Here is a 25,084-nt window from a genome sequence, read left to right on the forward strand (position 1 = left end):
GACAGTATTATTTAAATTACCCTTAAGAACTACAGTAATAGTACACTCAGAGTTTCCATTTGACAAATGTGTCTTTTTCTTAGCACACAATTTCACACAATTTTTATCCTTTGAATTTTCTATCTTTTTATACCATAAGTGAGGTAAGCTTCATTTCCAGATACTGGACTAGAAAGTTATGGATATGACGGCTAATCCTTAATTTTAGAAAGTACAATTTTACATGGTTCTTCTCATTTTAAAACTTAGATTCCTGAAGGCCTTGTTCCTATATATATAATTCTACCATTCTTCCTCCTAACAATTAGAGGAAGATGAGAAAAGAAAGTTGGGCTACATAATAACCATTTAATAACAACCACATAGGGCAAAATTTATGTCAACATTTTGCTGCCCCAAATACCCAGTGCTGAGATCCTCTCATGCTGGGAGGAAAGGAGTGAGAATTCAGACACGCAGGCTCAACACACAGGAGCTCTGAATCTGGGCAAAAACAGAGCCATGAACCCCTATCAAGATCTCTAGGAAGTTTTAATAAAGCCCACACTGCACTTACACAACTTGATGGGCTATTGCAACGCCTTCCCTGAGCTTTACAAGCCAAATTTCAAGGCAGCAGCAGACTCACGGAAGCACTGAGTGCTGTTTGTAGCACCCATGCAATGGGATCTGGAGGAAGCCTCCAGACACCTCCTCCCAACAATGGCCAAACATAAATCCAGAAGCAGCATTTGTCTTTAGTCCCCAGACCTCATTCCCAACACAAACACCACACTCCAACTTATCCATACCCAGTGGTATCACGAAGATGGGATGACGGCCAGTCACTCAGTGTTGACCTCATCCGTTATACTGTTTCTGCACAACTTCTCTCTGACTCCCAGACTCCTGGAAGCACTTGCTTAACAGAAAGCCCTCAGAACCACATGTTGCTTCCTTCTTTGAATGATTTCCTAGGCATGTATTCTAGCTTCTTACTTGACCTTCTGGTATTTACTTGCTCCTCAGCCTGGCCTTAACCTCAGAGTCACTTGAATTGGTGCTATTGGCCGGATCAGAATTGTTCTGGCCTATTTGTAGTCAAAGGGAAGATGATATCAAGGTTCTGATTTATCATCTTCCTTTACTGTCCCCTAACAGGACAGGCTGTGTTAGTCTATACTGTATCCCCTGGAACTCTAGGCTTCTGTAGACGTGGTCAGAGTTGACCACAGGAGGGCTAACCATGGCCTCTAAGGCCCACTACTCTTTTTCAACAGAACAGATCCACTTTTATCTTTGAGATATGATGGGGGAGTGGTGAGGGAGCTATATAAGACTATATAGTTACAAAAAGTTTCTTACACTAAAGAGAATTTTCATTAGTATTTGTTTATATTTTCCAACCTCACATGGGCCCTCAAGAAGCTTTCAGATACTTTTATTCATAGTCCATTCCTTCAATACCTGTTTAAATCCCATCGGCTCTTTTCAAAGCTCTATCTCTATCTCTGCCCTATTCTTAGTGTTATGACTTTGCCCCTTAATTCACTAAGAACAGTGAAACTAGGCAGTTGACTCAAGTTTCCTCTTCCATCAAGGAAACCAGTTTTCTTCTATCTTTACCAGACTCCCTGCCCACAAAAACACGTGTGCTTCTTTATTCTTACGACCTTTAACATTAAACCATCAGTCTAATCCCAGTCCTTATTTCCCTCTTTCTCTGTAGTGATTCCTTTTCTACAAACCTTTCAACCAGACCCACCCTCTCACCCAAACCTCCCTCAATTCTGCTTCCCCTCAGGCTACTAATTCATTTCTTTTTTTCTATCACCACTAAAACACTGACAAGTATGGTGTGTATTCACTATCCCCCCTTCCTCAATATGCATTCACTTCTTAAGCCTTCATAGATTTGGTTACCTCTGCCCTCATCAGCCCTCTCCCAGTTTCTCTTACAAATGACCATCAGGGAACTCCTAATCCATGTCTCTTCTTGGTCCCCCTCTGCTAGTCTCCCCGAAGCAAAACTTTTTTTGTATTTTTCCACCTGAGCCCTCCTCTCCCTAGACTATCCCTTCAAATTCTTCTCTGCCTATATCATATCTCTAGATGAAGATATAGCTGTAGCACCTTTCCAGAATCTCCTCCTCTGTCCACTTACAGAAGCTTTCACAATGGTTCCATCATTTCTCTCTTCTTGCTAAGTTAACTTCATTGAGAAGTTTTCAACCATGTCTTTATACCAAGGAACATGAAAACTTATCTCCGGCATGATCAATTTCTGACATGCCATGACCAATTTCATGAATTTCAGGAAAAAATATATCCTTCTTGAACTTCTATATACACAAACACTAAAATTTTCTTGAAATGGGACATTGGATAATGCCAAAAAACACTTAGAGAACAAATGTATTTTTTACAAAGAGTATCTTATACTACTTACTATAAATTACAGTTACTAAGAGTCTCCAACCAGTCTCACAACAAAAGGAGTTGGAACGTAATTAGGACAACATTAAAAGAAAAAAAAGAAAAACATCAGAAATAATGCTGACACTTTAAAAAACAAAGAATATACCTTTCATTAGTACTACTAGATGCTTTACCTAACATATATGCCAGACACCATGTGTGTGGTAATAACACTCTGTATTTCATTCTTTCCACAACTACATCTTGAGGTTGGTATTCTCAACCACATTTTCCATTCTGAATAAAAGTAACCAAAAATGTTTAACAACAGTTATCTCTGGTGAAGAAATTGTGGATGGTTTTCATTTTTTTCTTTGTGGTTTATATGTATTTTCTGCAATGATTATATATTACTTTTGAAAACATATTAAGATGAAGACATCAAGTTTTTGAAAGCAGGAAATCTAACTGAGAAACATTTCCTGGTAAAGGAAGGAATCAAAGAATTTTCAGAAATGAAAAGTAACTTAGATGTTATCAGATCTGGCCCCCTAATTTTTCATATTAAAAAAAATCAATTTTAGTAATATTTAATAAATTCTAAGGCAGACAGAAAAATTACGTGAAATACTTCAAGTATAAATAATTCTTTTCATATATTTTAATGTAGTAATACACCTCTTATGAGTCAAGTCTCCAAGGTTTCCTATATTTTTCATTTATTATGGTATTTGCATCATCCAGCATTGTCACGCATAGGTAAGTGCTTAATAAACACTATTTGGCAATGATCACAAACTGAACATTTAAATTATTCATAGATTTATCCAGATGTTTCCAAAACTTAAGTTCTGTAAATAAAAGTGATTATTAAATGAGTGCCAATTTACTACAAGAATGTAAAATGAATCTGTGTGCTATTCCAAGTTACATTTAAAAGCTCTGCAAACAGCATACTATTAGCTCTGCTGATTTGTTTTTATTTTCCTAATTGAAATGTGGTCCGTGTTATCAGGCCATCTGCGCCATGGCAAAATGACTTGGTAAACAAGATAAAAATGGTATTTTCTGTTGGCAACAACATCAGATTTTGTTTCTGCTAAGAAAATATTATTCTAAAAAGATAGTTTCTGGTACCAGTACCAAAAACTTGGATAAAGGAAGCCGCAGTAGGAGCAGCCCGTACGAGACTGCGGAGAGTCCAGGGTCTCCCCACTAATCCCCCCAGACAGAGTATGAGGCCTTCTCAACATGGCTGCAGGCAACAATCCAGCACTTCAACATGCACTTAGGGCCCATGTATTCCACTGTACTCGTTTCACCTGCCGGCCGATACATTTTGTCTCTACTAAACTGTGAGCTCCTTGATGTGCTTGAGACCTTGTCTTAACTGACATTAGCTTCCCCAAGTTTCTCGCATGTAGTAGAAGAAAGACCAGATTACTACAGCTTAAAATCAAGGAGCAAGGGGCTTCCCTGGTGGCGCAGTGGTTGAGAATCTGCCTGCCGATGCAGGGGACACGGGTTTGTGCCCCTGTCCGCGAAGATCCCACATGCCACGGAGCGACTGGGCCCGTGAGCCATGGCCGCTGAGCCTGCACGTCTGGAGCCTGTGCTCCACAACGGGAGAGGCCACAACAGTGAGAGGCCCGCGTACCACAAAAATCAAGGAGCAAGCACCTGGCAACATGCAAAAGTCTGATATAATCTGGTAGATGGTTGTCCCGCACTTCCCCCCACATCATCCTCTTTGCTTTTTGTCCCAAAAAAACCCTGTTCATCTTGAGAAATACACAAAAACATCAAAAAGCAGGTCACCCATAATCCCACTACTCCTTTTTGTTTGAGTATGAGAGAAAATGGGAATTCTTGCTTCAGTTTCTCCAATTCTAGGCCAAAATGACAGACAACTGTGAGTGCTTTTAACAAGTTTGGTTAGAATACATAAAGAGTTTTCCTTTAAATGAATAAATACACACAGGCACCAACTCATTCATATATACATGTACATCCCCACACAACAACTTTCTTTAAACAAAAAGTGGTTCATACTATACATGTGCTTCTATATCATTTTCTATATCAGCTAACTTTCCAAATCATAAACTCATTCGTTTTAATAGCTGTATTATCGATCACTACATGAATGTGCTATAAATTACTTAATCATTTCTCCATTGATGGTTATTTTGGTTACTTTAAATTTCTTTGACATTTTACCCAGTGCTACAAGGGACAACCTCATACATAGATCTTTATATATTAAAGGTATTGATAAAAACAGATTCAAAATCTGGGACTGTTAGATCGGTAGGGTATGCAAGTTTTTTATTTTGAAAGATACTGCCAAATTATACTCCCAAAAGGTTGAATTGCTTTATATTTCTACACCCTCACCAAACACTTACTGTCAGCACTCTTTTTTAGCTTTTCTATTTTGACAGATGAAAAATGCTCTCCATACCTATTTTAATTTACATATTGAGATTGAACATCTTTTCAAGTGGCTGCTTGCCATTTGTATTTTTCTTGGGCAAATTGCCTACTCATACTAAGTAAAAAATTTCCTGTTGGGTTATTCATCTTGTTCCTAATGATTTGTAGGTGTTCTTTACACGTTAGTGATACGTTAGCAACTATTTTCTTCCAGTTTTTTATGTCTTCTAACTTTTTTTACTCCCTCTCTCTCCCTGTCACTGCCCATATAGAAGTTTTGAGTTATTATATTAACAAATGTATCCATCTTTTCCTTTACAATTTCTGGATTTAAACTTGCTTTAAAAACACTGTCTCACTCCAAGATTGTTCTTAGTAATATCACCCCAGAATGATATTCTACATTTCATATAACTTACCCAGCCTAGCAAAGATGAGTTTTTCTTACTGAAGAGATAGGCCTAATCTTAAAACTTCAATCTTAACTAACTTAAAGTTCCCCTTTCTTCAGTGTGGCCCTCACTCGGACTAGGAAATCTATAATGTTGAACAGGGCTGTGGATCTTCACTATCTTCCCACCTTGTCCTTCAATTCCATCATCCCTACTCACCAGGTTTCCTCCAACACCTTCAGGGCTGAAAAGAGAGAGAGTAGGGAGGAAAGAAAGTTACGATGTAGAAAACTGCTGTAATCAGGTATCACTGTCACACTCCGGTGCCACTGTCCTCTGGAAATAGCTGATAGGCAAATGCTGCCTCCTTCTGTGGGATGCACATGTAGGTTACTCAGACTCCCTTGCTGAGACTTGACAGTCCACCCCACAAAGACTCTCTTTGTTGGGGGTCATTGCACGTGCAGATGGGCCCCTTGGGCAAAACTCCTTCCAAGACAACTCAAAGTCAACTCCCTTCGGAGAGGTCCACATCCAGTCAGTGTTCTGCTACAAGTCCAACTTATTCCAACAATAGGTCTAAGCCTTTCTCCTTGCTCTGCCACCAAAGCAGTTCACATAGCCCTTACCTTTAGAGCCACCATTCACAAACAGAGTCAGTTTATAATTCCTATGTCCTTAAATTGGAAAGGATACAGTCAGCTTCTCGGTGGTTCTCTCAAATGTTCACTCATTTGGTTCTACCCCCTTAAAAGGTGTCGGAGATAATGCCATAGCTGACACCTGTATCTCCAAAGAAAGCCTCTATCAATGTTCTATTTTTTACATATGTGCTAACCAGAGCCTGGAATTGAATGAGCTAATGGAAGCACAATCCATTTCACAATCACTTTTCATGGCCACATTGCTCTGGTATCTGCTATCATTAGCCCACTTGCTATCCTTGGCCTTTGTACTTCTGCCAAAATGCTAACACAGTAGGAGAAGTCACATTTAATATTTCTGCTATAGAAACCTCAGTTTTACTGTTATAATAATTCCTTTTTAGACTTTTTCAGAATCAAAACAGCCTTAATACTGTAGCTGAATGCCTTATATTGAGTTGATAGATTTTTTCTTTCCTTCTTTATGATGTCTTATACTTCCTAAATTTTCTGTAACAATGCATTATTTTTGAAATAAGAAAAGAATATTGTTAAAATTGTTACAGTTTAAGTACCTTTATTCAGTCCATTCCCCATTAGTCACATTCTTAATTTAGCTTTTGTTATTAACTTTAAATAAGCTGTATACAAAAGTAAATAATTGCTTACAACCATTCTATTCATTCATTTTTTTATTTCTATTTTGCATTAAGATGATATTTGAATTCTGATCATATCTCACAAGAAAACCAGGCCTCTACAGAACTTTTAATGTGAAAAGTATTTAGAAATCATATACTTTGCTCAGTAAGGAAGAACAGACAAAACAACAGGATAGTAAGAAATTATACCATATGGGTTGAAGACCACCTCATTAAGCGATACTCTAGCATTTAAGATGTATCTTTGACTTTAATAATTTAAAATTTGAGTATCTGAATAAATGAATGACACTTAGAATGTTACTTGATTACGAAATAAGTTGATCTTAGAATGTCTAATCATTTTGATTATTTAAACAGCCTTTGTCTCCTAAGAAAATTTTTTTAAATGACAGGGGGAAATATATAAAGATCACAAGCTATAAAAATAAAAATTCTTAGTGAACGAGTAAAATGAGGACACCAGTTCCTGTCACATTCTTCTCTAAAAGGAGTTAAGAAGTGAACCTCAAGGGAGGTACATTTTACCAACTATTAAGATACCCCCATATCTTAAATTACAACTGACTTCAGATAATGAATTAGGAAAAATCAAAATATAACTGATAATTAGCCTCCTATTAAAATGACCCAAGAGATTACACATGTGCACCAAGATCAAGTATGACCTTAAGATAAAATGAATTTATTTTAATTACAATAAAAAGTATGGCCTCCAGAATTGCAGGGTACTCTAACAGTGGTAAGTATGTGCTATAAGAGGAAGCAATCTGCAGGCCTACCTGCAGACATGTCCAGAGACCCAGAGTTCTTCAGAGAGCCTCACTAAGACTCCCCAGGAAAAGAGGTGCCAGAAATATTAACACAATCATCTAATTTGTGCTGCACCAGGTATTCCCTGCCTTCATGGGGTTTCTAGTCCAGCACATTAACTCAACTAATTTAATTTATACATGAAGTATGAGGACAGTTCAGATAGGAAAAGCATATGATGCTATGGGCACACACACCATTATCTTCATAGTGGATCATCCGACAAACCAAGTATGCAACTCTCTGTCATTTGGCATCCAATATAGACTAGCCTATAAAGAGAGAAGAAAATATAAGAATTTTCTCCTTAATAATAGTATTTCTGATTACGGATTGTTAAAGTGATATTTGGATTTTAATACATCAGTCCCTATTAGCTTACATTGTATACCTGCCCACAAAATACATACTGAGTCTTAGAATATTGACCAGTCAAGTTTGTGAGGCTTCAAAATCTATCACCTGTAGACAGTCATGAATTCACAAAGGTAATACTGTCACAAAGGAATCTACCTTGTCCAGATAACACATGAGCTCGATGCATGTCTTTCTTCTGTCTTTTTCCCCCAAGTACAATACACAAAGGCAGAGCCAGGGCACGTTGTACCTTCTCTGGGCCCTCAAGCACTAACCAAATTGGCAAAGAGAGTGGCAGTACTGAGGTCAAAACAGGACAAACTGAGTCTTTAATTAAATGTGGCTAAGTGGAGGATGGGAGCTAGATAGCAGTACAAGAATAGAGGAACGAGTACATGCAAGAACAAGAAAGGGTTGATGTGAACAAGATGGAAGTCAACAGGAACTTCAGGGAACAAAGGTTTCCCCATGAACAAAGGTTACTGCAGGTTTGGACATGCTCCCAGAACATTCCTGAATGGGTATGATAGATTCCGTTATAAGAGGATGAATATAATGGGTAACTAAAGTTAAAAGGAGATTTTAAATTGGGGGTTAGAGTATAATTTTTAGAAGAAAACTGATTTTAAAATATTTTAAGTTACAAGTTTACATTTAAAAAGGCACCAAGCTCAGAAAGTTGTATAGTTCTTGAAAATAACAAGTCATCAAGTAATTTGTAGGTTGTGCAAAAATATGTGAGTAGGGAAAAAAGGCATATTTATCTGTTTGTCATGAATCTAGCATAGTTAAAATGTGATAAAAACTAAATGTGATAAATGTGATAAAAACTAAACAAAAAAGAAAAATCAAATGGGTTTGTGAATGAGGCAAAATTTTCTAATGAATTATTAAAACTTTGATTTCTATCTTAATGATATCTTCAATTCATATTATATATTAGGGATAAAATATTAATACATTAATTTATATTACAGTAAGTCCCCTACATACAAACCTTCAAGTTGCAAACTTTCAAAGATGCAAATATGAGTTTGCATGTCCAATCACGTAAGGTGTTGAGTGAAATTGCAGCTTGCCCTCCGTCTCCTATTGCTGACAATCCCTTCCGCTCTACCATCTCCTACCTCCTTCCCCTCCTCTAGTCAGTAAATCTTCTTGCCTGTTCACTTGATGCCACCCCCTGTATGCCAGCTGTTGTACTGTACCACTGTACTTTTCAAGGTAATGTACTGTAAGATTAAAAATGTTTTTTCTTTGTTGTGTTCGTTTTTTAATGTATTATTTGTGTGGAAAGTATTATAAGCCTACTATAGTAGAGTACTATATAGCCGATTGTGTTAGCTGGGTACCTCGGCTAACTTTGTTGGACTTACAAACAAATTGGACTCTTATGAGTGTACTCTCCAAACAGAACTCGATCGTATGTAGGGGACTTATTGTAATACAGATGAAGTATTAATACAATGGACATGTTTATAATAAACATTTATTGGCTTAGTGGCATATATGATCAGCTTTTTTTTAATTGATAGGGTAAGTGATCAAAAGTTTTTGGAGATTACTGACCTAAAATACAGGAAACAAGCCAGAAGCTTCTGATAACCATCTAGATATACCATGGAAAGAACCTGCATGAATAAAGCCAAGACATAGCGAAACAGTGCTAAGAGATACGGAAGACCGAGTCCTTACGTCACCTGAGAACTTAGATCCAGGCCTGCCTGAAGCCAGCATATCCCAGGGCTTCCCAGATGCAGGAACCAACATGTTCCTGTTTTCCTGAGACACCTGGAGCTGAGTCGGTCACTTCTAACAGAGGGTAGAACATTCACATAGGGTAACAAATAAAACAAGTTATAGAAAATTGTATTTTTACCACCCCACTGGAGAGAGAAAGGAAAGAAAAAAATAAAGTTCACCAGAGTGTGACTTGTTTAAGGTGCTAGAGACAGACATCCAGTATCAGGCTTTCCACTAGTCTCTAACAGAGTGATTGATGCCCGAAGTATGCTGTAGGCGACACAGTTACTCCGATGAATCAAATTCTGCAAATACCAAGAGGTGATTTTTTTTAAATAAACCCCAAACTGTTTATGAAGTATGATAATATCGTTCTTGTTAATGTAATAATATACGAGAATGAAAAGAGTTGTTTCTGTGACAAATTAATGCTTAGAAACATCAAGATTAGGCTGAGTTGCTTTAAAAGAAACTTGTTTTCAAATTAGGTATGATCAAGAGAACTGAAAAGATCTCACTGTAAAACTCATACAAATTCTCATAGGTCTGAACTTAGACTGTTTTTACAAGTATAAATTCTCGGCTGAATTAAAATACACAAGTGAGGGCTTCCCTGGTGGCGCAGTGGTTGAGAGTCCGCCTGCCGATGCAGGAGACACGGGTTCGTGCCCCGGTCCGGGAAGATCCCACATGCCGCGGAGCGGCTGGGCCCGTGAGCCATGGCCGCTGAGCCTGCGCGTCCGGAGCCTGTGCTCCGCCACGGGAAAGGCCACAACAGTGAGAGGCCCGCGTATCGCAAAAAAAAAAAAAAAAAAAAATACACAAGTGGTGATCACAGATGATGCTTTATGCTTTATGTAGGAAAAGTCAAAGTAGGAACAACTACTCAAAGAAAAGGGCTTGGCTCTGTATTCAAATACTGAGATGTGAATATATAATTTTATGTTCTAAGTAGAAAAAAGACTGTATTTTTTTATGATGACCAGTTTTAATAATTTGTATTTAACTTTTATTCCAATATAATCAGATTTAAGAATGCTTCATCTGTAGCATTCACACAGTCCCATTTTACACTTTAAACTTTGATAAAATGACTTATCAAGAAATTTAAGATAAAGATAACATAAGAGACTTTATTTAATCATTGCCCTACTTCTCATCCCATATAATTCCCATACAAACACTCCTAAATTTTATTATTTAGTAAACTAAGTTTTCAAGAGGCATAATGAATTTTCTGAAATCACAAAGCTAGAAGTAGCAAAGCTGGATTCTCAACTCCTAAAAACAAAGTATAGTCTGCCATGATGAATAAAATAACCTTTTATAAAATATTGTAGAACACAGTTTTAACTCACACCATCCAGGAAAAAATATAATGTATTCTTTGTTCCTATTTCAAATCATTAATATTGGGCTTCCCTGGTGGCGCAGTGGTTGAGAGTCCGCCTGCCAATGCAGGGGACACGGGTTTGTGCCCCGTGTGAAGATCCCACATGCTGCGGAGTGGCTGAGCCCGTGAGCCATGGCCTCTGAGCCTGTGCGTCCGGAGCCTGTGCTCCGCAACAGGAGAGGCCACAACAGTGAGAGGCCCACGTACCACAAAAAAAAAAAAAAAAAAAAAAAAAAATCATTAGTATTACTATACTATTTCAGTAATTTTCTTAGTATTTAAAAACAGTATCTAAATGTACTCACCATTTTTGTAATTTATTTTACTACTATATATATATTAAAGTCCTAATGTCCATAACATTTTACAATGGGTTACAGAAATTGATGAGTTTAATTACTTAATGTGCACAGATCAATTTGAAATAAATTGAAAATGAGCATGCCATACACTCTACTTAATCTTGTTACAAACTTGTTTCAAAATTCACTTCCTAATTTGCAACCCAGTAGGTTATATTTTAAAATAATAAATAAACAACTTTCTTTTACATCTCAGCAGTTTAAAGCCAAAGCAACTAAAGGTAAGAAGAGTCCTACTAGTGAAAAGATCTGACCTCAAGGGGGAAAAAAAAGTCCTATGCTTTTATTATCTAAACCAACACATCCGGCTTGTTTGTTATACTCTTTTTCTTCTTAAAAACTGGAATGAAGTAACATTATACTTCCTTCTCTGTCTATAGAATAATTTTCAAATGAATTACAGACATAAAAGGTAGAAAAATTGGTAGACAAATGAAATAATGAAGGAAAATAATCATTCAAAGTCAATTCTAGTTGGTTAAGGATGGCACAGAACTACATACATAAGATGAATAATACATTTTCATTCTAAGTAATACAGGTATCTGCATAAGGGGTCACACATCACTTCTCACATTGCTAAACCATTTTAAAGCACAAGGTGATAGAAACTCTCAGATGCCTATGAACTCCATTTACATGGAGTACATCACTATGATTTTTTAAATGCATTCATATTCAAATCTGAGAAACATGATTCTGAGGCTCATCAGGCCTGCTTAATTGCACCAACATCTGCAATCAATTTAAATTCTTTAAGATAGTCTTTCAGCACTTGAAGTGATTTCATGCTGTGGTAGATTTAACACACTCACTAATTTATAGACACACACAAGCAGATGAGACCTATTTTTCCAGGGGTGGGGTTAAAGTACTGAAGGGCAGTCTGAATTTCCCAACTATCAGTGGGATATAAAAAAGAATGCATTTTGCATAACTTATTTAAATTATATAAGATGATAGCACTGCACAAACATAATATAGAAATTAAGACTAAAACTAGTGTTTTATTTAATTCTATCTGTAGGTCATGGACCATTAAGAGGTTTGATGACAGCTTACCAGTGAAATAAACAGCAAAATCTAGAGCTATCATTTGACATTATATAGGAAAAAGTCATGCATTAATATATTATCATTATCTCCCCTGAAAATCAAGAGGGGCTGGGGGCGAGCAAGAGGAAGAATACTAACAATCCAGAAATGTTTTTTTAACCAAACACATAAACTGACCTAAAATAAGGAAAAGAATACAAAATTCAAAAATCAGAAGACTAGAGGACCTGGGCAGATGGCAGCAGGAGCATAGTTTTTTAAAGTGCCTGGATCTCCACAGAAAAAGAAACACAAAACAACTAAATACCAAAACCAAAAACCTAACAATATTGAGCAATAAGGTATCTCCATGATCCTCAAAATACAGGCAGCTGGAGAGAAACCACTAACAGTCACACCTTGATGCACAGCATCAAGGTCTGTGTGGAAAGAAGCAGAGAAATAAACAAGATGTCTGATGATGTGAAAACAGGAGAATTCTAAAGTAGCCCAGAGGTATTCTTTAGCAATTTGAGAACAGCAGCTGAAAATGAGTGGGGTTTGGCCCACACCAGCTGTGGGTGAGCGTAGGAAGCAGAAAAGAGCTGAAGAGACTGGAACTGTCAACGTCCTCTGAGTCCCAACACTGAGGTCAGGGCTCCCTTCCAGGACAGGACCCCACAAAGTGGAGAAAGTGTTGAGAGTGAAATCAACATGGAGCTAAACATTCCTACTGACCACAAAAACATAACCATAAAACATGGCAAACTGTAACTTACAATTTCAAAATGAACTAAGAGACATTTTTAAAATATTTAAAACGTAAAAATAAAATACCTAAAGCAGAATTAGAAAAACTCAGACAAGTGAGGTGAGCAAACTCAGGAAAAAGAATGGAAATAAATCACATCAGAAATGAAGCCTGAACAAGAAGAAATATAAGAACAAAAAATAATAAATCATATTATAAGAGATTCAGAAATGAAATACAGAATTTTTTTTCAAAAAAAATCAAAAAGAAATGAATAAGGTAAAAGGATTTGGGAAAAAGTGGCATATTGAAGATATATAAAAATCTGACTTACTGATAATAGGATCCATGAAGAAGAAAACCAAAGTAAGTACATAATGAAAGGGTATCTGCATATTTTATAATCCCAAGTCAGACATATAAATAAAGAGAGCTAGTAATCTACAGGGAATGAAAATTAGTTATCTGCAGACCTTTTAAGAGCAATGCTGTCATGCTTTATGCTAGAAAAATTTTTAAATTGTGGGACTTCCCTGGCGGTCCAGTGGTTAAGAATCTGTGCTTCCACTGCAGGGGGCATGTGTTCAATCCCTGGTCGGGGAACTAAGGTCCCACATGCCACGAGGCCAAAAATAAAAACAAAATTTAAAAAAAAAAAGAAAAAGGAAAAAAATTGTAAATTTAAGATACTGCAGGAAAAAAACATGTGAGCCAAAGATTTTATATCCAGTAAAACTGACTAAACAATAAAGGGCAAATACTGTTATCAACACGAAAAACTCAGGGACTATTGTTTCCATGACCTCTTCAGACAAATCTACTAAAGAACAAACTTCAGACAAACAAAATGACTAAGAGAAATATTAACAAAAGGACTGGTTGTGAGAATTAAAATACAGTTACTCACAGAATTAAAGACTAACTAGGGGTTACAGTTAGTAAGTGCTAAAGGAGTATAAAATGTAATGGCTACATGCTCCATGTAGATATAGTACAACAAGGAAAACAACAGCTGGAGATGTGGGCAGCACATGCGAAAGAAAAAAATTTTAAATAAATACGCATACTTTTTTCCTTTGCTCTCTCTCCACTGAAAAGGCCTACAAACAGTGATTAACCCACTAGCAATAAGTACCCCTGACCCACAGATTGTTCTTGAAATATCATTTCCCACTAAAAGAAATGACAGATTCCAGGTCTAGTGTGGGAAAAGAGGGGAGTCTGCGTAATCTTACCTTACCAGATAGAAATGAAACAATGTAAAATAACAGGGCCATGCCAACCAAAATGACTAGAAGCCAACTGTACAAGGTCCCACTGGTTGAAGATGGGACAATTTAAGCTTCACTAATAATAATATTAAAAATAATATATCACCTTTAGAGGATGATAGGGAACCAATTCAATATCTTGAAAACTGGCAAGTAAAAGAATCAAGCATTTATCCTAAATTTCCTATATCATAAGGTAATCAGTATTTGTGAGAAAATGTCTCTTTATCAATATAGTCCAACTAATAAATGAAAATAAAATTACAGAATTTTAATGATAAACTGGACATGAAGTACTCCCTAATACAGAACATATCTCCTACGGTCTTACCAAAGGGATCAAACCTGAGTCTGATCAAGCCTCTGGATCTAGCTGCCGCTTTGCAGGAAATGCAAAGGAAAGAGAAACATGTTAACTTTACCACGAATATGCAATCGGCAAAATACAGACTGCCTTAGATAAAATAAAGGGAACCTAAAGATTAAAAAAAGTTAAAGATATTCCAATTTTAAAATATAAACAACAGGGCTTCCCGGGTGGTGCAGTGGTTAAGAGTCCGCCTGCTGATGCAGGGGACACGGGTTCTTGCCCCGGTCCGGGAAGATCCCACATGCCGGGGAGCAGCTGGGCCCGTGAGCCATGGCCGCTGAGCCTGCGCATCCGGAGCCTGTGCTCCGCAAAGGGAGAAGCCGCAACAGTGAGAGGCCCGCGTACCACCAAAAAAAAAAAAAAAAAAAAGGCAACAATAAACTATGGTGTCTGGTGGTATAATTTGGGAAGATAAAATTAAAGAAAGTCAAGGAAGTCGTTCCTATAAAAGTCAAGGTAGTTTTTAGGAAAAAAAGCAAGATTTGAGACAGGGTAGATGGAGGGCTTTCTAAGTTGGCTGACAAGGTTCTTTTTATTGATCTGGGTGGTGTTCTTACGATAACTTATTAAGCCACATATTTATTTGTTGGTGTTTTCTATAACTGTGTTTTATTTTATAAATCAAAAGTTAAAAAAGTCAGAACCCCTGGTTTCTAGTCCTAGCTACTAACTGGGGGCTGTCGCACACTTCATTTACAAAATGTAGAGATGCTCTAAGTTTCCAGACCTAATGTAAATAAAAAACCACCTCAGTAACTACAAAAATCTCCACTAAATGAAAGAGTATAACAAAGCCATCCTTAACAACAACAACAACAACAAAAATCCAGAAGATGATTTTTAACTCACCAAAACAATGAAATACAGGTTTCCCAAAGGAAAAAAAAAAAAAAGAAAGAAAAAAATCTAGCATAACAGTAATAATATACAAGGAGTACACAAAACCTAAGACTGTCTGAATTTTCTTATGGACAATTTTATTTTCATACCTCAAAGAATCCCAAGGGAAGAGTTCCCAGTTTATGTAAACTACCCTGGAAAACTTCTGACAGTAAAAGAATTTGAAATAATTTTTACATTGAGGGTAAGAAGCTATACCAACCACACTTATTTTCTTGAGGGTGGGGAGAAGCCATTATATTGTACCAGTTAGGAAATGGCAGTAAATCGGGGAAGAGGGTTGTCGTGAGTGCCTCTGAGGAAGGCCGGGTTTTGGGGGCGTCTTGCGCTAGCTGAGGGGGCACCTCGGGAACATGGCGGAAGGAGATAATCGTAGCACCAACCTGCTGGCTGCAGAGACTGCAAGTCTGGAAGAGCAGCTGCAAGGATGGGGAGAAGTGACGCTGATGGCAGATAAGGTCCTCCGATGGGAAAGAGCCTGGTTTCCACCTGTCATCATGGGTGTGGTTTCTTTGGTTTTCTGACTATCTACTATCTAGATCCATCCATTCTGTCAGGTGTTTCCTGTTTTGTTATGTTTTTGTGCTTGGCTGACTACCTGGTTCTCATTCTAGCGCCTAGACTTTTTGGCTCCAATAAATGGACCACTGAGCAACAGCAGAGATTCCATGAAATTTGCAGCAATCTAGTAAAAACTCAACGCAGAGCTGTGGGCTGGTGGAAACACCTCTTTACACTAAAGGAAGAAAAGCCTAAAATGTACTTCATGACCATGATCATTTCTCTTGCTGCGGTTGCTTGGGTGGGACAGAAACTCCACAACCTCCTTCTCACCTACCTGATAGTGACTTCTTACTCTTGCTTCCTGGACTAAACCAACATGGAATCATTTTGAAGTACATTGAAACGGCCAAAAGAGAGATAAACAAGCTTCTCAAACAAAAAGAAAAGAAAAATGAATAATACATCTGCTTTATTCGGTGTGATTAATGGTGTATACATTGTCCTTGGGGACAGTGTCTGTTATGCTGTCTGGATACTAAAATGTTACAGATGTAGCCCTTTGCTGTCCCTCATTCTGCCCTTAGTTAGTAGAAATTCTGACTTGCCAAGTAAGGCTTTATGCCCAGTGTCTTCATGGGTATGTTGACATCAGCTGGCCTTATATGGACAACTCATTCATCATTACCACTTGTCTTGGTTTTTCTCACCCAGGGTTAATTGAACTCTTACTTTTAAAATAATATAGTGGTGAACTTCATCCTTTAGTACGGTTAACAGTGGCTTGGGATAACTGTTCGATCTTTGCTTTAGCTGGATACAAGATAGTGGTCTGTGACTACAGGAAGCTGGTTCCACTGTCTACTTCCACAGTCTGCTTAAACAACTGTCTGGCTTCCTGAATATAGAAACCAAGTTTACCACTTCTGATGAAGAGACCAGTTAAGATTCATTCCTCATTCTGTTTTGATACTGTGGAAGAAGAATCCTCATGGAATAAAATGAAAGTAATTCCATGGCCTAGTATGTGTTGGCTTCTCCCTTGTGCAGAATTTAGCAATTTGTTGGAAACATTGATCCTTCCTCCCAAATGGGGAATCTGACAGGCTTAGAACTCTTGTTCCCGTGCACTTAAACTTGAAGTTAGTACATCCTTAAGGGCTTTTTAGTAGCAGGCTTACACAAGATGGTATTTAGGATTTTTAGCATACTTTTAATTTCAGATTTTCAGCTAACTGAAACTAAAGTACATAATAGGTTAAGAGTCATGTCTATGACCTTCACTCCAAGACCAGCCAATAAAGAACAAAACTCATCCTGTGTTTAGTCAAGATTCATTTCAGTAGAAAATCCTACTAGTTTTTCAAGACCAGAATAAGCCTTTAAAGATAAGCCTCAAGATTCTCATTTTATGGTAACACTGGCTCCTTTTGGTCTCCATAGATGGAGTAGTTGAAATCTGTAGGAATGAACCTCTGAGGGCTGGAAATGTGACATATTTGGGAACAATTCTTAAACTGATTAACTAGCTGTAATATAGTTTTGTGAATTTATTGCACTGATGCTGTAAAACCTGGACCTTGTGGTATATCTGTTCCTAAATAAGTGTTGTTTTCTCCCCTTCAATATTGCTGTAAACAGTGACACCCATATAGAATATGTTTGACTTTTCTTTTTTAATGTTTCATATACAAACTACCATAATTTACATGTTTCCTCATTATAAATAAGCTTGTCTTCCTAGATTTTTGTGTGTATGTGTGTTCTACCAATTAACTACTTTTGCAGTTTTAATCCTGTATTATTTCTTCTACTTTGTTTTGTGTAAAAGAGGAAAATTTTAAAAGCTGGAATCTCCAAAAAAAAAAAAAATCAGGGAAGCATGAAATTAAGAATGAATGCCTTTTGTACATCAAGATGATTAACCCATTATGGATGTTTAAAGTATGTATAGAATTTATTCTCTTTAGGAATAAGTAAGAACTGAAAGGATGTCTCTCAAGTACAAACCAAAATAAAGAGGGGTTTAAGTTTACTGCCACCATTGAAGCTTTAAAACCAGACACACTCTTCTCCTCCTTGTTCATACCTGTTCTACTGGGCATCCTTTTCCAAAAAAGACCAAGTTCTTCCATCTGTTACAGTAGATAACCTTTCCCCCTTTGATGATTTTTACAAGAGGCCAAATGTCGGAGAATTTCTTCATAGCTAAAGTATGCCCTTTGAACATTCATTTTGACGTTATGCACGTGCAAACTAGTGTTGAACCCACAATGGCTTGATAACAGTTTTATGAGTAATGTTCACCATGTTCAGCCTTTCAATCCTATTAACTTCTAGTCTTTGGCTGAATTAACGTTACACTAAAAGACTCTCATCTCGTCCAGCCCAGTAGTTCTCATCCTTGACTGTACCCTAGAAACGCCGAGAGCACATTACTAAATACTGATGCCTGGGGCCCACCTGACTTAACTGTAAATGACAGGACCCAGATATCAAGATTTTTAAAGCTCCCCAGATGATACTAATGGATATCAAGGTTGAGCGCCACTGTTCCTGGCAACTTTTTTTCCTATTTCTTCAATTACCTAATAGAAGAAATTTTCACATATTGAGGTATGGGGACATTATTCTGGTTTATACACTTGTTAATTTGTGTTTTATGCTGACTAAAACAGCCTGTGGCCTATCAAACATACATTGTACATCTGCTTGAATCATTAAAGAAAAGTGTGCACTGACCAGGAGTAAAGAATGTCCATGTTAAAAATAAAGATTAAATGCCTCCCTTCCTGGGAGGCCAATGCTGATACTCCTTAAATGATAAGACTCCCTTCCCAGATGCCAAGGCCATACTGTGTACATGCTGATCTGTGTTTTGGGTATTTTTTTGAAACCCTGAAGGAATGTATCCCTGACTTGTTTGATGTTCTTTATTCTGACAAGACATAAAACTATGCTGAAAACCATGCTTCTCCAGAGCAGTTCCTCAGTTATCTGAGAGGCTGTCTCCCAAGCTATAGTCTTCAGTTTGGCTCAAATAATGCTCTTTTCTATTCCCATTATAGATCATTTATTGACTATTTCCATTGACATACCTTTTCCCTTCATTCACTGAAAAATGACTGTATATAATACATAGCATTTTTCTCAGTTTTTCACTTATTCCTTCAGAACTGTTCCTTCTTTCAAAAGGTTCATTCCATATGGATATTTGCTCTTCACTTTTATCTCCATTATAATCACATGCCTCTTCTTTCTGGCACTTTCAGAGTTTTCACTACTTTTGCAGTTATCAGACATAAGCTTAATTATATTCATTAAAGTCTAAAAAGTAAGCATGAACATAGAAAAATATCTTAGATCAAGAAACAACTCAAGGGCTTCCCTGGTGGCACAGTGGTTGAGAATCCGCCTGCTGATGCAGGGGACACGGGTTCGTGCCCCGGTCCGGGAAGATCCCACATGCCGCAGAGCGGCTGGGCCCGTGAGCCATGGCCACTGAGCCTGCATGTCCGGAGCCTGTGCTCCACAACGGGAGAGGCCACAACAGTGAGAGGCCCGCCTAGCACCAAAAAAAAAAAAGAAACAACTCAATAACCAAGATGAAAACAACCTCAGATGACCTCTAATGCCACTACTGGCATAAGCACCATTGGCCCTGTCAGGCTCTAAAATTCTAGTAAATTTTACTAGTAAGTAACAATGTTTCTATATCTGGTGAATCTTTTAAAAAGTGCTGTAATGAAAGATGTCTTAAAGAGCCATAAGATTTTTAAAAGACCAAAAATACACAATTCTAGTTTGAAACTAATATAATTTCATCCTATTAAAAAAAAAGAAAAGATGACTGTTTTCTTCATATTCATCTCCTGCCTAAACAAAAACACAATGCAGTAACAGCAGAGAACACTATACAGCACTGGTGCTGCTCAGAACAACTTGTAAGAAAGCTGGATGAATCTGAGCTGTTAGAAGATAATATTAATTGTACATAAATAAAACCTGTCCTATATAGGCACAAATGGAAATTAAAATGCCAGACAGATTAGGAAATACTCTTAAGAAGAAGTTGACTCATTGCCCTGAGGCTCTGAAATTTTCTCCTAGTCAGCAAGCAAGACCTGGAGACAAAGAGGCAAAGTATTGTAAGGGTACTGATGATAAACAGGTAAGTGTCTAATACTGAGTTCTAGCCACTTTTACCAAGCTTTTATGTGGCAGGGATGCTTTGATCAAATCCCTAACCTGAAATGTAAGCCAAAAAATAACCCGTGTTTATTTTACCAAGAATGTGTAACTACTTACGGTTCATCTAAGTTTCTGGTGGTTAAAATATAAGCTTTTTAAATAACAACAATGACAAAAAATAGAGGAAATAAAACAAGGACAACAACTTGATTTACCTGTATCTGACAATGTTTCCAAAATTTACATAGGAAACTGAAATCTAAAAAATAAAATACACACTGAAAGTTATGAAAACACCCTCAATCAAGTATAGATTTTCTACTTGGAGAAAGTGTTCATACATACAAATGAACACACAACTAATATTTTCTCAAAACACAGTTCTCTTCTGATCAAAATATGCCTAGAAGGCTGATACTGCAGAAAACTCTGTCCTCCATGTTTGAGAACACCATGACTTACTGAGCTAGAACAAGTGATAATACCTTTCAAAATACTTTTGAACACTACATATACACACCTATATACATACACATACATGAAAGTCTAAAATCCTGTGCTTATGAACTCAATTTACACTCAGTCATTTCATCATGAGAAACTTTTGTTACAATCTTTCTATGTGCCTTTTAAAATTATGTTCTATAATACTTGTTATTTAGCTTTATTCTTTATTAAAGAAGACTAAGAAAGAACTATAGAAATACTTAAGACAGGATTCAAGGAGTAAAGCTAAACGCCATCCAAACTTTTCTAACAAATGCCTCAGAGGAGCCCTTGAAGTCACTTGACCACAGTCTAGATTGACTAGGAAAGAAAAATATTAGAAACAAAGTCAAAGGAAGCTAGTAAACTTCCAGGAGCACTTATAAAAAAGGATTTCTGCTTCATTCCCTGGAAAAAGAAATCAAAAAGGAAAAAACTAAATACAAATAGGGAATAAAGGATGGATGTTATAATTATGCACCTTAGAAATGTGAGAGTAGGTCTTTTTAATTTCATGTCAGCCCACCTAAAATGAGCTTGTTACTTGTGGGATACAGTTTCCAATGACATATTGGGGAGTGGCGGGGGATGTCAAGGAGCCTGTAAGAACTTTGGATTCCAACCTAGTGTAATTCTCAGGAACTAGAAGTATACAATTTGAAGAGAGATTTTTAAAGTATTATATCCACACCTAATGGTACAGCCAAAAAAGACCATGTGCTGATAGGTCGTAGTTGTAGTGGTTGTAGTCTGTATAGAAGTAAACTGCCTGGACAGTGTCGTCATCTCAATATACAAAAATAAATTAGGAAAAAAGAAAAAGAAGATGAATGGTTCTTAGAGACATAATTGTTCTTAAAGACATCATAAAGGTGTTATACTACACAGCATAAAACAAAATATCCCTCAAAACTCTTTAAATGTCTCTCTCTCTCTCTCCCCTGAAACTCCACCTCCCCACAGAGGACCAGACATCTTTCTGGTTCTCCTGTCCTATCGCTCAAACACGCCTGGCTGATTCTCCTCTTCCTCCTTTCACTTTCTGGGATATAGGTTTTGGCCTCTCTTAAGTTGTCTCTAGTTTTGAATTGCCACGCCTCACCCTGAAAAACCCTAAAAGTGGAACAGCAAATTCTTTCTTCTCAACAAATAGAAAAGAGATTTTATTTTTACTAATCCTTTGCAACAGGTTGGGGTGGGAGTAGGGGGGTGTAGGCAACTCATTGATCTAAATCCTACTCTCTACAGCTATCCTCTTAACATTCTTTAGTTGCATATAAATTAATCCATGGTTTTCTGTCAACCCTGTCATGGGAGACTTCCATATTACCCAGACAAAATACACCCAGAAAATAAACACAACATATACACTGATGTCACAGATAAAGGGTATGATACACCTAAACAAAAAAGAAATAAGAAAAGGAAAACTTGGTGAAGGCAGCAACTCTATTAGGATATATCTCCCAAGCCTGGCTGGTTCCACTCAAAGCACAAGAACCTTGACTACAAAAATCATCACTTAATATCTGAAGGGGGCTTTAAAAAATGTTTAAGGAAAAAAAGGACTAAAAATCATTGAACCACACATAATAAAAGAGAATTATACTCACAGTTGGGTTAAGCATAATTAAATACATTTATATGGTAGATTTGTATTTTAAATTCTAGCTCACTTCCATTTAGAAAATAGGAAGATTCTTTGGCAACTGTGGTTTAAGAGATCCTCTCTTGTTCTAGAATTTTCTTCATCCTACCTTGTTCAGGAACTGTGGGTTCTCTTCCATTTGGACTATCATGTCACATGCTACTTATAAGGTCCTTACCACTAATTGCAGAATAGTCTTACCCTCCAGCAAGTAATCGTACATAGGTAAAATCTGTATCATTCTTTTTTGAAAGAAGTTTTCTCCAATAAACTTGCTGCTAAGCACAAGTCATTTACCAAGGGATGGGCACCTGGCCTTGTAGTGCCTCCCCATCTATGCTCTGAGTATACTGGGTGAGGGGAGGATCTTTTAAGATACTCCTTTGGATGGAAAGAGAAATTTCCAGAGTGAATTAAAGAGATAGCCCACATAGGCCAAAGTGTATCTGGATGGTCTATCAGGATGTTTACAGCAGCAAAGCAAAATCCCAGCTTAAAGCAGCTTCAATAAGAACTGGCATCACCTCACATAATGGAAGAGTTTGGAGGCAGGACTGCACTGGGCCAGAGCAGCAGCTCCATGACATCAGGCGTCAAGCACCCCACACCCCCTCACAGCCACGACAAGTAGCAGGGAAAGGCAACTTTCCTGCTCTGGACCCTTTTATGAGGGAGAGAAACCTTTCTCAGAAGCCTCCACCAGACCTGGCCATCAGACTGTACTGGCCAAACCTGGATCATATACCCATGCCCTAGGAACTTGGAAACACGTGAATCTGGCATTTTTAGCCTCAAATATGATATTTGCTTAGTAAATTTTAATAATCTTTCCTAACTGAAGAAATTCAGTCTTACTATTTGGCCACCTAAACTGAAACCTACTAAGATCTTGGAAACAACCTAGTTTGATTGATGGTTTTTATTGGGTTTTTTGTTTTTTCCTATTTTAAAACCAAGCTGATCTACTCTAGGGCTATTTTGAGTGTTAACATTTCAAAAGTGTTTTCAAGAAATCAACTATAGGCACCAATACTATTTTCCAAAAAATAATATTAATGCTTACCCACAAAAGAGAATCTCAAAGCAAAGTCTAAGGCTAAAATGTTAACATCTGACAAAGTCCCCACATCCTCTCTAGAACAACCTATCTATGAACTTTGTTTTTCTCAGAGAAACTTTTTCAGTACTCATTAACCTAAATATACTGGTATAACAAAGTCCATATCCTAGAGTTAATAAAATGTGTTTTTACTTCCAGAGCAAAAACAGATGACTGGTCAGCTTGAACTTTCTACAATGTTAACCATTTGCTTAATTATTCAGAACCCTCCTAGGAAAAGCCATGACTCTCCACACACCAATTAAATGCTTTAATCATACCTTAGATAACTAATCTACTTCAATCCTGATAATCTAATTACTTAATTCTGGTAAATAAATTCCAGCCCAAGTCCAAAATAATTAGAGTATTAAACTTTAAAATCAGCAAATGTAAGCTGAAACAGATCCACTGTGAAGAAGTTCAAAATGGTTTATTCTATTAAGTCTGTTTATCTGAAATTACAGAATTAAACTGCACTATTATGCTAGGATTTTCTATACCAGTTCTAACTAATGTATTATCTCTTGTAATTTTACTAAGTGGATTCATGCTTGTTGGATTTAAAATTCCCTAACAGGAGACTCTGTCCTGATGACTCTACATAAAACAGGTACACCATCTCCACTCCCCTGCATTTTTTTTCCCCACATCCCATTTCACCTCCCATTACATGTGTGTGTTTCTGTCATGTGTGTCTCATTGCTCCATAGGATACAATGACACACTATCTTGGTGCTCAATTGCCAGGGCCTTAAATACAGACACTTTTATTAAGTGCCCGACATACAGATGCTTAATAAATGTGTTGAGTGAACAAATGAATGTCTTAGAAATGTAGACTCACTAATAAGAAATTTGTATTTTTACGGAGGTACATTTACTTATATTTTTAATTGTGGTGTAATGATTTCAACAGTAAGAATTTCAACAGTAAATCACAAAGAAAAATAAAAAACAATTGCTACTACAACCACTGCTACCACAAGAGGCAGCAACCAGTTAAAAATCTGTTACGTTCTAATCACAGAATAAACAATTTAATTCTAACAACAAGCCTATGGTGTAGGTATTAGCCCCATCTTATGGACGAGGGGATTGAGGATCAGAAAGATAAAATAAGACATCCAAGATCAAACAGAGGATAAATAGTCAATCCAAAACACGGAGCTCTGACTCCTAAATCCCCACTGTTAATTTGTGATGGCCAAGTATCATCAAGGGACAAAAGCAATTCACATCTCAATGGCAAGATACAGAGCCCATAGAAAGAACTGGGAAAAGCACAGTACTCAGTGAATTCTACATCTCAACATCAGGCAGCCAAAAAATGAGACATGTTTAAAAATTAAACATCACTTGAGTCTTTCTTCCAAAAGAAATACCTCAGAATCACTGACTGGTCTAGTAGATAAATGGAGTTAAAGTATAAATAACTTATACTCTTATAAGCTGGCCTTGGGTTAAAGTATCCAGTGAAAACTACAGTGTGTTTAGTTATTTTTCTCCAATCCAATTCTATTTTATATTCAGCCAAAAGCATTTTCTACTGTCTTTCTACCGAGCCTTGCTTCTTCATTAGCTTCCATTTTATATTTTTCATCCAATCCACCTAGTCGCAATTTTTTTTATG

At 37.1% G+C, this 25,084-nt stretch overlaps 1 protein-coding gene and 1 pseudogene across 2 annotated transcripts in view; one reads left to right on the plus strand and one right to left on the minus strand.

The window, feature by feature from the left end:
* The window catches only part of DIAPH3 (diaphanous related formin 3), a 565,809-nt gene that overhangs the window by 454,562 nt on the left and 86,163 nt on the right, over nt 1–25,084 (minus strand). The window lies entirely within an intron of this gene.
* LOC131743564 (ADP-ribosylation factor-like protein 6-interacting protein 1 pseudogene) lies at nt 15,880–16,732 on the plus strand (annotated as a pseudogene).

The sequence above is a fragment of the Kogia breviceps genome, chromosome 16 (genome assembly GCF_026419965.1).
Source record: "Kogia breviceps isolate mKogBre1 chromosome 16, mKogBre1 haplotype 1, whole genome shotgun sequence".
In the NCBI taxonomy this organism is placed as follows: Eukaryota; Metazoa; Chordata; class Mammalia; order Artiodactyla; family Physeteridae; genus Kogia; species Kogia breviceps.